Raw genomic sequence first — 15646 nt, 5'->3', positions numbered from 1 at the left:
GATTTCGTTAAGACCATTAGGTCTTAAAGTATTCAGCCTATAAATCCAAAAAACCTCCTTTCTGTTCAGTGACCCCATTCTATCAGTAATACTATTTGGAATGTGTTCAATGGGGCTAATTTTCAAACCATTTGGATTTTTATTATGCTCAACTGTACAATGCCTAGAAAGACCATGTTTTAAAAACCCTTTTTTAATATTATGTCTGTGAGAGTTAATTCTCAAATGCAGTGGTTGGGTTGTCCTCCCCACATACTGCTTACCGCATTCGCACTCAATCAAATAAATCACAAAGTCAGTGGTGCAGGAAAGAAACTCCTTAATGGGGAAAACTTCATTTGTACTAGTTGATTTAAAATTCTTTTCTTTATGTGCGATACAAGTACAACATAGACAGTTCCTCTTGCCGCATTTAAAAATACCATAAAGAGGGGTATTAAAGACAGATAAAAATTTGCTACTACTTTTAACATTTTTTAACCGGCTAGGAGCCACTGTGCTCTTAATGGTGGGGGCTCTTCTAAAAGTCACGCCAGGGTTATTTGGGAGGAATTTCTGCAGTACGGGGTCATTCAGTAAAATGTGCCAGTTACTCCTCAGAATTTTCCTAATTTCTGTGTGCTCAGAGCAGAATTGCGTGATAAAATTAGTCATAAATTTGTTGCTTTTGGGTTTAACCATTTTAATGCCATTAATAAGGCTATCTTGAGATAGATTAATGCATTTGTTGAAGGCATTGGTAAGTAAATTAACAGGGTAATTTTTTTCGATAAATCTATTTTTTAATATTTCTGCCTGGTCCTTAAAAACTTTCGTGTCTGTGCAGTTTTTCCTTATTCTTCTATATTGATTAGTAGGGATGTTCCTCAGCCATTTCCCAAAATGACCACTACTAAAAGGGATATAGCTGTTTGTATCCACATTTTTAAAAAACGTTTTCGTTAAAATTCTATTATTCTCAATGTAGATAGTCAGATCTAAAAAATTAATATTTTCTTTGTCATAGATTGCTGATAAACTTAAACCCCAAATATTGTTATTAATGTCTCGAATAAAATCACCAATATTATTACCAGTATTGTCCCATATGAAGAACAAATCATCTATATATCTTTTGTAAAAAATACAGTTATTGTGCCATCTAGATTTAAAAATATAAAATTCTTCAAATACCCCCATGAAAATATTAGCATAAGTGGGTGCTACTTTTGAACCCATCGCGGTCCCAAGTTGCTGGTGATATAAAATTCCATTGAAAGTAAAATAATTATTATTCAATATAAAATCCATACCCTTTAATAAAAAGCTTTTTTGTCCTTTGCTCAGTCTAACATCTTTCAATAGGACTTTATTAAAACAAGCTAAACCCAAATTGTGTGGGATGTTTGAATACAACGAAGAAACATCCATGGTTACCAATATATACTGTGGCTTCCAATCAATATGTTGTAGAAATTGGATTAGTTGTGTAGAGTCTTTAATAAAACTTTTTAATATAGGGACATGAGAAACCATTATTCTGTCGATGTAATGAGATAAATTACTGGTTAGTGAATTAATGCCAGAGATAATAGGTCTCCCTGGAGGATTAACCAAACTTTTATGAATTTTTGGCAAGTGATAAAAAAAGGGGGTCCTTGGGTCCGTTACATGAAGGAATTTCAATTCATTTTTATCAAATATATTATTATTCTTTCCTTCTAAGATTAAATTGTCATAGGCAACTCTGGACCTGATTAGGGTATCAAAAGGGACTTTAATATAATATTTATCATCTGATAAAATATTAAGGGCTTCATTGCAATATTCATCTCTATTCTGGATTACGACCCCTCCACCCTTGTCAGCAGATCGAATTATTATTTCGGTATTAGATTTCAATGTTTTCAGAGCGGTTTTTTCATTTTTAGTTAGATTACATTTATAACCATAAGTAGCTTTGGTGGAAAAAATCTCTTTGAATTTCCTTTGTACAACATCGCTGAAGACTTTTAGATAGTGGCCTCTGTCTTCCAATGGATAAAATTTAGATTTGATTGGGACATTTAGATGAAAGGAATCATAATCTACTTCACTATTAATTTGTGTATCTTCATTTGTACCATTACAAGTAGTGTTATTCATTTCTTTAATTGCAAAATGTCTTTTTAATGTAAGTTTTCTAATAAACAATTGGAGGTCTAAAAAAAGATCAAAATCGTTTGTTTTGTAAGTGGGGCAGAAATTCAATCCTTTTGAGAGGACTCTAATTTCATCAATAGTGAGAATATGAGAGGATAAATTAAAGATATTACTACCCTCAATATTAAATAGATATTGAGTTTAATGAAGTTTATTCTTACATATTTTTTAGTGCAAATATTTTTTAAGATTGCGTTTTTATGCTTCAACTTTTGGCCACCGCTCTCTGAACTTGTCATGCCTCTTTTACTAATCCTGGTTTTATTCTCTGTTGTTTCATTGCGTGTAAATTACTGTTTGCATATTAATATAATTTTATTGCACTTGTTCTATTTGTTTTACACTCTCAGGGTGCGGGACTCTGCTGTTCCTGCTTCTTTTCCCTTCTTTTCCTGGACCCGATCTTTCGCCTTCTGATCTCCCGTGCATATTTCCCTCCCTGAATCTGCTTCCTCTTCTGTGTGCTTCTGCCCTCAGGACCGTCTATAGAAGTGTTCTTCTCTCCAGCGATTCCAATTAGTTTACCAGACATCCATCCTGGTTTTAATTCCTCACCTTTTGTATTTTTATCAACTTTTAATTTTATATTTGGTCAGACTCGTTTTTATTCAATTTTCATTCATATATATTTTTTATTTTTTTATTCATATATTTTTATTCATCCAATTTCAACTGCATTTTATGTACTAATAAAGATTTTAACACATTCACTTCCAACAATATTCACTTTTATTATTTAATATATTTTTTTAATCATTTCTTCCTCTCTCAGCAACTTTTCCTCTGCTCACTTGGAGTAGCGGATCACACAGTGGCTAACACCTTTTTTTCGTTCCTTTTCCACGGGTTCGTGCAGCGCTTCCTTCTTTTTTTCTTTTTTCCTTTATTTCTTCTTTATTTTTCTTCACTTCCTTCCTCTTCTCTATTTTTATCTGTGAACACACCAAATGTATTAATTCTTTTGAATGTACTAAGTTTTTAAACATTTATACTGATGATCTCTGACCTTTATCCCTTCCCCAACATGTGACTCTTGGCGCCAATATTTGAACCATGTATGTATAAAACCGGCAATGTCTTTACCTGCCTGTACATGTCATCCCCTGAGGAAGAGGTTTTATGACCTCGAAACGCGTTGGGAAATAAATATATTAAATATACCACCTGTGAGGATTGATGGTCTGGCAGCGCACGTTTTGATCCATAAAAGTCCTATTAGTGAATCTGAAGATTTATGGCCACAGCGTGGTCATTTGGATGTGCAGCAAGCTGACCGCATTTCTTTATGCCTGTTACTCTCCTGTATACGGTGAGTATATACTACTATTTGATATCTTGATTTTCTCAGATAAGACCCTATTGCGCTTTTTTTCCTTGCAGTTCTAATTATTCTAAACCCCTGACGGTGCGTGGAAAACACTGTTAGTGTTTTGGATTTTGAGCAGCAGAGGGTCCGTTACTCTGTCCAAGGATGGAATATTTTCAGAATAGACTCTCGTCCAGGGAAAGACTAATACTACAGACAATTGGGAATATCGGCTTTTCCACTGGAGAAGAGGAAACTGTCAACCCTTTCAGTGAAGACGAAACAAAGACACTCCGGAAGATTTTTTATAACTTTAAAGAAGCTATTAAGGAGGAACTCCATTATGGTTTGGATGCACGTTTTTTATCGATCTATTTAGAAGAGAACATATGCCCTCGGGGACTGAGGTTAGTGTTCGACTCACCTTTTATGAACGATTTGAGCTTTACGCAAGATTGGGACAATAACCTCAACAATTGTATGCATAAAATGATTTTATTACTATATAAAAAAAGATCTAAATTGGCTGAACTGGCAGCTCTTAAGGTTATGAGTCTATCAAAAGACCTTATCCCTTTCCATAAACATCCAGAATACAAGAAGATTAACTCTAACGTTATAACGCATGTCATGCAAGTGGAGCATGAAACTATTCTAAAGAAATCTAAAAAATTACAGAGAGACAGAGAGGACTATAGAAATAAGACGAAAACCGTTGAAAAGAAATGTATTACCGAGTGTTTGGAAGTAACAACTAATATGACAGAACAAGATAAAATAAATGATAAAATCACTTTAGGACAATCCCCTATACCTTTGGTTTTACCCTCCAAAGGTCTACCAACTGGAAATAAGGAAAATATCTTTTCTAAACCCCCTGTCATAAAAAGCACTGCAACCACTGCACCACTTATTGAAGCCATTAAACATTTAGAAAGTATTAAAAAACAAATAAAACAGTTTAATGATAATGACACTAGGAAGAATTTAATAGATACCACTAATCCTACCATTATCAATGATAAAATTATCACACCCACTCCTGCAGCTCTCTCTTCACCTGCACTTATTGAATTTCCTGAGTCCACTCCTAATTCACTATTGGACCTTTCCATACACGAGGATATAGATTTAAATATATCCAAACACAATTCCGCCCCTAATGGTATTGTTTCCAATACTTCCAATGGGAATACGATCCTAATTGATAATTCAGACACTAACAATACTGCTACGGTTCCTTTTTTACCGCAGACAGTAAAAAACTCTCAGGTAAAAAACTTTTTTTCACCAAGAACTGGAAAAAGAAAGGGCTCTATAGAGGATGCAGAGGGGGCCGAAAAGAAGAAAGGCAAAATAAATGGAAAATAAAGGATAAAAATAATTGTTCCTCTGAGGGTAGTAATATCTTTAATTTATCCTCTCATATTCTCACTATTGATGAAATTAGAGTCCTCTCAAAAGGATTGAATTTCTGCCCCACTTACAAAACAAACGATTTTGATCTTTTTTTAGACCTCCAATTGTTTATTAGAAAACTTACATTAAAAAGACATTTTGCAATTAAAGAAATGAATAACACTACTTGTAATGGTACAAATGAAGATACACAAATTAATAGTGAAGTAGATTATGATTCCTTTCATCTAAATGTCCCAATCAAATCTAAATTTTATCCATTGGAAGACAGAGGCCACTATCTAAAAGTCTTCAGCGATGTTGTACAAAGGAAATTCAAAGAGATTTTTTCCACCAAAGCTACTTATGGTTATAAATGTAATCTAACTAAAAATGAAAAAACCGCTCTGAAAACATTGAAATCTAATACCGAAATAATAATTCGATCTGCTGACAAGGGTGGAGGGGTCGTAATCCAGAATAGAGATGAATATTGCAATGAAGCCCTTAATATTTTATCAGATGATAAATATTATATTAAAGTCCCTTTTGATACCCTAATCAGGTCCAGAGTTGCCTATGACAATTTAATCTTAGAAGGAAAGAATAATAATATATTTGATAAAAATGAATTGAAATTCCTTCATGTAACGGACCCAAGGACCCCCTTTTTTTATCACTTGCCAAAAATTCATAAAAGTTTGGTTAATCCTCCAGGGAGACCTATTATCTCTGGCATTAATTCACTAACCAGTAATTTATCTCATTACATCGACAGAATAATGGTTTCTCATGTCCCTATATTAAAAAGTTTTATTAAAGACTCTACACAACTAATCCAATTTCTACAACATATTGATTGGAAGCCACAGTATATATTGGTAACCATGGATGTTTCTTCGTTGTATTCAAACATCCCACACAATTTGGGTTTAGCTTGTTTTAATAAAGTCCTATTGAAAGATGTTAGACTGAGCAAAGGACAAAAAAGCTTTTTATTAAAGGGTATGGATTTTATATTGAATAATAATTATTTTACTTTCAATGGAATTTTATATCACCAGCAACTTGGGACCGCGATGGGTTCAAAAGTAGCACCCACTTATGCTAATATTTTCATGGGGGTATTTGAAGAATTTTATATTTTTAAATCTAGATGGCACAATAACTGTATTTTTTACAAAAGATATATAGATGATTTGTTCTTCATATGGGACAATACTGGTAATAATATTGGTGATTTTATTCGAGACATTAATAACAATATTTGGGGTTTAAGTTTATCAGCAATCTATGACAAAGAAAATATTAATTTTTTAGATCTGACTATCTACATTGAGAATAATAGAATTTTAACGAAAACGTTTTTTAAAAATGTGGATACAAACAGCTATATCCCTTTTAGTAGTGGTCATTTTGGGAAATGGCTGAGGAACATCCCTACTAATCAATATAGAAGAATAAGGAAAAACTGCACAGACACGAAAGTTTTTAAGGACCAGGCAGAAATATTAAAAAATAGATTTATCGAAAAAAATTACCCTGTTAATTTACTTACCAATGCCTTCAACAAATGCATTAATCTATCTCAAGATAGCCTTATTAATGGCATTAAAATGGTTAAACCCAAAAGCAACAAATTTATGACTAATTTTATCACGCAATTCTGCTCTGAGCACACAGAAATTAGGAAAATTCTGAGGAGTAACTGGCACATTTTACTGAATGACCCCGTACTGCAGAAATTCCTCCCAAATAACCCTGGCGTGACTTTTAGAAGAGCCCCCACCATTAAGAGCACAGTGGCTCCTAGCCGGTTAAAAAATGTTAAAAGTAGTAGCAAATTTTTATCTGTCTTTAATACCCCTCTTTATGGTATTTTTAAATGCGGCAAGAGGAACTGTCTATGTTGTACTTGTATCGCACATAAAGAAAAGAATTTTAAATCAACTAGTACAAATGAAGTTTTCCCCATTAAGGAGTTTCTTTCCTGCACCACTGACTTTGTGATTTATTTGATTGAGTGCGAATGCGGTAAGCAGTATGTGGGGAGGACAACCCAACCACTGCATTTGAGAATTAACTCTCACAGACATAATATTAAAAAAGGGTTTTTAAAACATGGTCTTTCTAGGCATTGTACAGTTGAGCATAATAAAAATCCAAATGGTTTGAAAATTAGCCCCATTGAACACATTCCAAATAGTTTTACTGATAGAATGGGGTCACTGAACAGAAAGGAGGTTTTTTGGATTTATAGGCTGAATACTTTAAGACCTAATGGTCTTAACGAAATCACTGAAGTCTTCCTATAAAAATAATTTTACTGCTCATCCCCTTGTCTGAATAATTTTATTAAATAGATATTGAGTTTAATGAAGTTTATTCTTACATATTTTTTTGTGCAAATATTTTTTAAGATTGCGTTTTTATGCTTCAACTTTTGGCCACCGCTCTCTGAACTTGTCATGCCTCTTTTACTAATCCTGGTTTTATTCTCTGTTGTTTCATTGCGTGTAAATTACTGTTTGCATATTAATATAATTTTATTGCACTTGTTCTATTTGTTTTACACTCTCAGGGTGCGGGACTCTGCTGTTCCTGCTTCTTTTCCCTTCTTTTCCTGGACCCGATCTTTCGCCTTCTGATCTCCCGTGCATATTTCCCTCCCTGAATCTGCTTCCTCTTCTGTGTGCTTCTGCCCTCAGGACCGTCTATAGAAGTGTTCTTCTCTCCAGCGATTCCAATTAGTTTACCAGACATCCATCCTGGTTTTAATTCCTCACCTTTTGTATTTTTATCAACTTTTAATTTTATATTTGGTCAGACTCGTTTTTATTCAATTTTCATTCATATATATTTTTTATTTTTTTATTCATATATTTTTATTCATCCAATTTCAACTGCATTTTATGTACTAATAAAGATTTTAACACATTCACTTCCAACAATATTCACTTTTATTATTTAATATATTTTTTTAATCATTTCTTCCTCTCTCAGCAACTTTTCCTCTGCTCACTTGGAGTAGCGGATCACACAGTGGCTAACACCTTTTTTTCGTTCCTTTTCCACGGGTTCGTGCAGCGCTTCCTTCTTTTTTTCTTTTTTCCTTTATTTCTTCTTTATTTTTCTTCACTTCCTTCCTCTTCTCTATTTTTTATCTGTGAACACACCAAATGTATTAATTCTTTTGAATGTACTAAGTTTTTAAACATTTATACTGATGATCTCTGACCTTTATCCCTTCCCCAACATGTGACTCTTGGCGCCAATATTTGAACCATGTATGTATAAAACCGGCAATGTCTTTACCTGCCTGTACATGTCATCCCCTGAGGAAGAGGTTTTATGACCTCGAAACGCGTTGGGAAATAAATATATTAAATATACCACCTGTGAGGATTGATGGTCTGGCAGCGCACGTTTTGATCCATAAAAGTCCTATTAGTGAATCTGAAAACCCTAACCATGACATACAAAGCCATCCACAACTTGTCTCCTCCATACATCTGTGACCTCGTCTCCCGGTACTTTCCTGCACGCAACCTCCGATCCTCACAAGATCTCCTTCTCTACTCCCCTCTTATCTCCTCTTCCCACAATCGCATACAAGATTTCTCTCGCGCATCACCCCTACTCTGGAACTCTCTACCACAACATATCAGACTCTCACCTACCATCGAAACCTTCAAAAAGAGCCTGAAGACCCACCTCTTCCGACAAGCCTATAACCTGCAGTAACCACCGATCGACCAAACCGCTGCACGACCAGCTCTACCCTCGCCTACTGTATTATCACCCATCCCTTGAAGATTGTGAGCCCTCGCGGGCAGGGTCCTCTCTCCTCCTGTACCAGTTATGACTTGTATTGTTTAAGATTATTGTACTTGTTTTTATGTATACCCCCCTCACATGTAAAGCGCCATGGAATAAATGGCGCTATAACAATAAATAATAATAATACCAAAGGGTAACAGCGTGTTTCTGCCCAGTTTCGAACTGGGGACCTTTCGCGTGTTAGGCGAACGTGATAACCACTACACTACAGAAACCGGCTGCGGAAGATTACTGTGGTCATGACGAGCCATCAAGAACAAAGACTCAATGTCAAAAGCTTCAATATCAACGCCTAATGTCATGCTTGTATCTAGTTTCGAACTGGGGACCGTTCGCGTGTGAGGTGAACGTGACAACCACTACACTTCAGAAACTCGATGCAAAGCTAAAGATGTTTAAACATGCTGAAATGAACTTGAAAAAGAAAAAAACAGCCAGCCAAAGTCAAGAGGTCTTCCTCTATGTCTGAAGACAGGACAAAGTGCATTTTGCAACACAGGAACCTTTCATTTGTCAGGCTATTGGAGAAAAAGAACAAACAGGGAAACAAAACCATGCTCCACAAAACATTCTCATGCCTTTGTCCAAAAGCCAAAAAGAAAAAGCACCTAGATGCCTGCTTTCGCACCTTGATCCTATCAGGTGTTACTTGAATTAGGAACACTTAGACACTGTCAAAAACACACACGCTTGCCAAAAGCAAAAACGGGTAGAAATAATCACATTGGTAAAAGTAATGCTCATTAAACCAGCAACAGAATATGCTAACTAAGGCTAATTAAGCCAACAATATACGTTTGTGATCAAAATAAAGAAAAGCCACATGTTTCTGCCCGGGATCAAAACAGGGAACTTTCAGGAGGATGGCAAACAGGACAATCACTACACTACAGTAACCAGACAAGAGCGTTTACTGTGGTCATAGAAAGCATTAAAGATCAAGAACTCATTGTCAAAAGCGCTAGTTTGCAAGAGGAACGCTGTGTTTCTGCCCAGTTTCGAACTGAGGACCTTTCGCGTGTAAAGCGAACGTGATAACCGCTACACTACAGAAACCAACCAATTCAAATAAACAAAAAATGCTGTGGTCATGGCAAGCAATAAAGAACAAGCACTGAAAGTCAAAAAGATCGTTTTCCAAGAGAAAAAGCTGTGTTTCTGCCCAGTTTCGAACTGGGGACTTTTCACGTGTGATGCGAAAGTGATAACCGCTACACTACAGAAACCGGATGCAAGCGCGTACTGTGGTGACAACAAGCAATCGAGATCAAGACCTGAAAGTCAAAAGCTTGGATACCAAAGGGTAACAGCGTGTTTCTGCCCAGAACTGGGGACCTTTGGTGTGTTAGGCGAACGTGATAACCACTACACTACAGAATCCGGCTGCGGAAGGTTACTGTGGTCATGACGAGCCATCGAGAACAAAGATTCAACGACAAAAGCTTTAATGTCAACGCCTAATGTCATGCTTCTATCCAGTTTCGAACTGGGGACCGTTCGCGTGTGAGGTGAACTTGACAACCACTACACTTCAGAAACTACATGCAAAGATAAAGATGTTTAAACATGCTGAAATGAACTTGAAAAAGAAAAAAACAGCCAGCCAAAGTCAAGAGGTCTTCCTCTATGTCTGAAGACAGGACAAAGTGCAGTTTGCAACACAGGAACCTTTCATTTGTCAGGCTATTGGAGAAAAAGAACAAACAGGGAAACAAAACCATGCTCCACAAAACATTCTCATGCCTTTGTCCAAAAGCCAAAAAGAAAAAGCACCTAGATGCCTGCTTTCGCACCTTGATCCTATCAGGTGTTACTTGAATTAGGAACACTTAGACACTGTCAAAAACACACATGCTTGCCAAAAGCAAAAACGGGTAGAAATAATCACATTGGTAAAAGTAAAGCTCATTAAACCAGCAATAGAATATGCTAACTAAGGCTAATTAACCCCTTCACCCCCAAGGGTGGTTTGCACATTAACTACCGGGCCCATTTTTACAATTCTGACCACTGTCCCTTTATGAGGTAATAACTCTGAAACGCTTCCATGGATCCCGGTGATTCTGACATTCTTTTCTCGTGACATATTGTACTTCATGTTAGTGGTAAAATTTCATTCATATAACTTGCGTTTATTTGTGAGAAAAACGGAAATTTGGCGAAAATTTTGAAAATTCCGCAATTTTCCAACTTTGAATTTTTATGCCCTTAAACCACAGAGATATGGCACACAAAAAACTTAATAAATAACATTTGCCACATGTTTACTTTACATCAGCACAATTTTGGAACCAAAATTTTTATTTGTTAGTAAGATATAAGGGTTAAAAGTTGACCAGCGATTTCTCATTTTTACAACACCATTTTATTTTTAGGACCACATCACATTTGAAGCCACTTTGAGGGGTCTATATGATAGAAAATACCCAAAAGTGACACCATTCTAAATACTGCACCCCTTAAGGTGCTCAAAACCACATTCAAGAAGTTTATTAACCCTTTAGGTGCGTCACATGAAATTTTTTGAATATTTAAAAAAAAATGAACTTCTAACTTTTTTCGTAAAAAAAATACTTCAGGTTCAATTTTTTTTATTTTACCAAGGGTAACAGGAGAAATTGAACTGCAAAAGTTATTGTGCAGTTTGTCCTGAGTACGCAGATACCTGATATGTGGGGGGGAACGACTGTTTCGGCGCATGGCAGAGCTCAGAATGGAAGGAGCGCAGTTTGACTTTTTCAATGCAAAATTGGCTGGAATTCAGATTGGACGCCATGTCACGTTTGGAGAGTCCCTGATGTACCTAAACAGTGGAAACCCCCCACAAGTGACCCCATTTTTGAAACTAGACCCCCCAAAGAACTTATCTAGATGTGTGGTGAGAACTTTGAACCCACAAGGGCTTCACAGAAGTTTATAACGCCCAGGCGTGAAAATAACAAAACATTTTTTTTCCACAAAAATGATATTTTTGCCCCAAAATTTTTATTTTCCTAAGGGCAACAGGAGAAATAGGACCCCAAAAGTAGTTTTGCAAATTGTCCTGAGTAGGCTGATACCCCATATGAGGGGGTAAAACACTGTTTGGGTGCATGGCAGAGCTTGGAAGGGAAGGAGCACCATTTGACTTTTTCAAAGCAGAATTGGCTGGAATTGAGATCAGACGCCATGTTGCGTTTGGAGAGCACCTCATGTACGCAAATAGTGGAAACCCCCAATTCTAACCCTAGCCCTAACCCTAGCCCTAACCCTAACCCTAGCCCTAACCCTAACCCTAGCCCTAACCCTAGCCCTAGCCCTAACCCTAGCCCTAGCCCTAACCCTAGCCCTAATGGGAAAATGGAAATAAATACATTTTTTTAATTTTATTATTTTTCCCTAACTAAGGGGGTGATAACGGGGGGTTTGATTTACTATTTATGGCGGTTTTTATGTTTGGCAGCTGTCGCACGCTAAAAGACGCTTTTTATTGTAAAAATAGTTTTTGCATCACCACATATTGAGAGCTATAATTTTTCCATATTTTGACCCACCGAGTCATGTGAGGTCTTATTTTTTGCGGGACGAGTTGACGCTTTTATTGGTATCATGTTTGGGCATGTGACATTTTTTGATTGCTTTTTATTTCGTTTTTTGGGACGCAGAATGAACAAAAACCAGCGTTTCATGAATTTCTTTTGGGTGGTGCGATTATGCCGTTCCGGGTGCGGTAAAATTTATAAGGCAGTTTTATTCTTCGGTTCAGTACGGTTACAGCGATACCTCATTTAGGTCATTTTTTTATATTTTGGCGCTTTTATGCAATGAAAACAATTTTATATAAAAAATAATTATTTTTGCATCACTTTATTCTGCGAGCTATAACTTTTTTATTTTTTCACTGATGATGCTGTATGGTGGCTTGTTTTTTGCTGGACAAGATGACGTTTTCAGCGGTACCATGGATATTTATATGCGTCTTTTTGATCGCGCGTTATTGCACTTTTTGTTCGGCGGTAGGATAATAAATCATTATTTTTTGCTTCGTTTTTTATTTTTATTTTTTAAGGGGTTCACTTAAGGGGTTAACTATTGGGACAGTTTTATAGGGCGGGTCGTTACGGACGCGGCAATACCAAATATGTGTACTTTTATTGTTTTTGGGTTTTTTTATTTGCAAAAAATGAATTTTTTGGGGAATATTTTTTTTTTTTTTTGAATTTATTTAGCGATTTTTTTTTTATTATTTTTACACTTTTTTTAATTTTTTTTTTACTTTATTACAATGTCCCAGGGGGGACATAACTGTCCTGTGACAGATCGCTGATCTGTCACATCACAGATCACTGTGACAGATCAGCGATCTGTCACAGGCACTGCACAGGCTTCCTCATGCCTGCGCTTTGCAGGCACTGAGGAAGCCATCTTCCTGCAGGCCCCCGGAGGTCCCCGTCGCCGTATTGGATCCGGGGACCTGCAGGGAAAGAGCCCCCCGCAGCAGCACTGCACATTGCGCTGCCGTGGGGGGCTCAGGGAAGCACGGAGGGAGCCCCCTCCCTGCCGATGCTTCCTTTTAACCCCCGGTACACCGCGATCGTGTCCGTGACCGCCCCTGACACATTGTGCCGGGTGTCAGCTATGATAATTAGCTGACACTCGGCCGCGATCAGCGGCGCTCACCACGTGGGCGCCGCTGATCACGATGACGTAATATTCCGTCCATGGTAATTAGGTCCAGGGTCACATGGACGGAATATTACGTCAATTGTAGGTAAGGGGTTAAGGAAATGAGTCACATACTTTTTTAAAAAATAATTGAAACCAGATTGTGATTTTTTTTATAATCTGTATTTCTGATTGTAGATTATTGTATTGTTTTCTGTACATGTATGAAGCTGTCGGTGGATATCGATCTGCGCTCGGACCGCAGTACATGGACGGGCCGCCGGTCTCCTGACTAGAACTCAGCAGCCTCACAGCATGTATGAGGATGCAGGCCAGGAGATCGGCGCCCAGTCCATGCACCGCAGTGCGAGCGCAGAACAATCTAATATAGAAAGCTCAAAGTGTGTGTGTGTATGTCCGGGATAGGCATCTGCACCGTCGCAGCAACAGCCACAAAATGTCACACGTCACACGTCTGGACCCGAGAGTGTCCTAGGCTATGTTGTGAGGCAAAATTTTAACCCCGTGCGTTCCAATTCACCAATTTTGCCCCTATCTACATAATGAGGAAAAAGTGTGTGCGCGTCAAGCCCCGCCCCTCATTGTGATGTTATAATGCCCCTATTTGCATATTGGGGAACCAGTGTGTGCGCATCAAGCCCCGCCCCTCATTATGATGTCACTATGGTTGACTATGGGATGGAGGATGTGTGATGGGTATATGGGCACCGGACTATGGGATGGAGGATATGTATGATGGGTATATGGGCATGGGACTATGGGATGGAGGATATGTATGATGGGTATATGGGCATGGGACTATGGGATGGAGGATATGTATGATGAGTATATGGGCATGGGACTATGGGATGGAGGATATGTATGATGGGTATATGGGCATGGGACTATGGGATGGAGGATGTGTGATGGGTATATGGGCACCGGACTATGGGATGGAGGATATGTGTGATGGGTATATGGGCATGGGACTATGGGATGGAGGATATGTATGATGGGTATATGGGCATGGGACTATGGGATGGAGGATATGTATGATGGGTATATGGGCACGGGACTATGGGATGGCGGATAATTATAATTTGCTATAACTAACCACAGTTAGTTACTATGCCCGGGCAGCGCCGGGCTCTTCAGCTAGTTTCCCAAATAAAGATGTTTCCCAGTCATATATACCCACTTTTTATTTTTCCATCAATATGGCCGTGTGAGGGCTTGTTTTTTGCAGGACGAGTTGTACTTTTGAATGACATGATTGGCTTTATCAAATAGCGTACTCGAAAATGGGAAAAAAATTCAAAGTGCGTTGAAATTGAAAAAAGTGGAATTCTAGAATTTTTTTGGTCGTCTCAGCAGCCTCCAATCTCCACATGTCAGCAGCCTCCCATCTCCTCACCTCAGCAGCCTCCCATCTCTTCAGCAGCCTCCCATCTCCTCACCTCAGCAGCCTCCCATCTCCTCACCTCAGCAGCCTCCCATCTCTTCAGCAGCCTCCCATCTCCTCACCTCAGCAGCCTCCCATCTCCTCACCTCAGCAGCCTCCCATCTCTTCAGCAGCCTCCCATCTCCTCACCTCAGCAGCCTCCCATCTCCTCAGCAGCCTCCCATCTCCTCAGCAGCCTCCCATCTCCTCACCAGCCTCCATCTCCTCACCTCAGTAGCCTCCCATCTCCTCTCCTCAGCAGCCTCCCATCTCCACACGTCAGCAGCCTCCCATCTCCACACCTCAGCAGCCTCCCATCTCCTCACCTCAGCAGCCTCCCATCTCCTCAGCAGCCTCCCATCTCCACACCTCAGCAGCCTCCCATCTCCACACCTCAGCAGCCTCCCATCTCCTCTCCTCAGCAGCCTCCCATCTCCACACCTCAGCAGCCTCCCATCTCCTCTCCTCAGCAGCCTCCCATCTCCTCTCCTCAGCAGCCTCCCATCTCCTCATCAGCCTCCCATCTCCTCAGCATCCTCCCATCTCCTCACCAGCCTCCATCTCCTCACCTCAGAAGCCTCCCATCTCCTCTCCTCAGCAGCCTCCCATCTCCACACCTCAGCAGCCTCCCATCTCCACACCTCAGCAGCCTCCCATCTCCTCACCTCAGCAGCCTCCCATCTCCTCAGCAGCCTCCCATCTCCTCAGCAGCCTCCCATCTCCTCAGCAGCCTCCCATCTCCTCACCTCAGTAGCCTCCCATCTCCTCTCCTCAGCAGCCTCCCATCTCCACACGTCAGCAGCCTCCCATCTCCACACCTCAGCAGCCTCCCATCT

At 38.9% G+C, this 15646-nt stretch overlaps 2 non-coding genes across 2 annotated transcripts; both read right to left on the bottom strand.

Moving 5' to 3' along the window:
- Positions 1-8867: 8867 nt before the first annotated feature.
- On the bottom strand, positions 8868-8940 carry TRNAV-AAC (transfer RNA valine (anticodon AAC)). Its single transcript has one exon. It is a non-coding gene; the product is annotated as a tRNA-Val (tRNA).
- Positions 8941-9708: 768 nt separating this feature from the next.
- TRNAV-UAC (transfer RNA valine (anticodon UAC)) lies at positions 9709-9781 on the bottom strand. Its single transcript has one exon. It is a non-coding gene; the product is annotated as a tRNA-Val (tRNA).
- Between the last annotated feature and the right edge of the window lie 5865 nt (positions 9782-15646).

Source organism: Dendrobates tinctorius, unplaced genomic scaffold (genome assembly GCF_039654945.1).
Source record: "Dendrobates tinctorius isolate UK_male_01 unplaced genomic scaffold, ASM3965494v1 ptg000251l, whole genome shotgun sequence".
In the NCBI taxonomy this organism is placed as follows: domain Eukaryota; kingdom Metazoa; phylum Chordata; class Amphibia; order Anura; family Dendrobatidae; genus Dendrobates; species Dendrobates tinctorius.
Note: the sequence above shows the minus strand (reverse complement) of the source record. Positions and strands in the feature narration are given on the sequence as shown.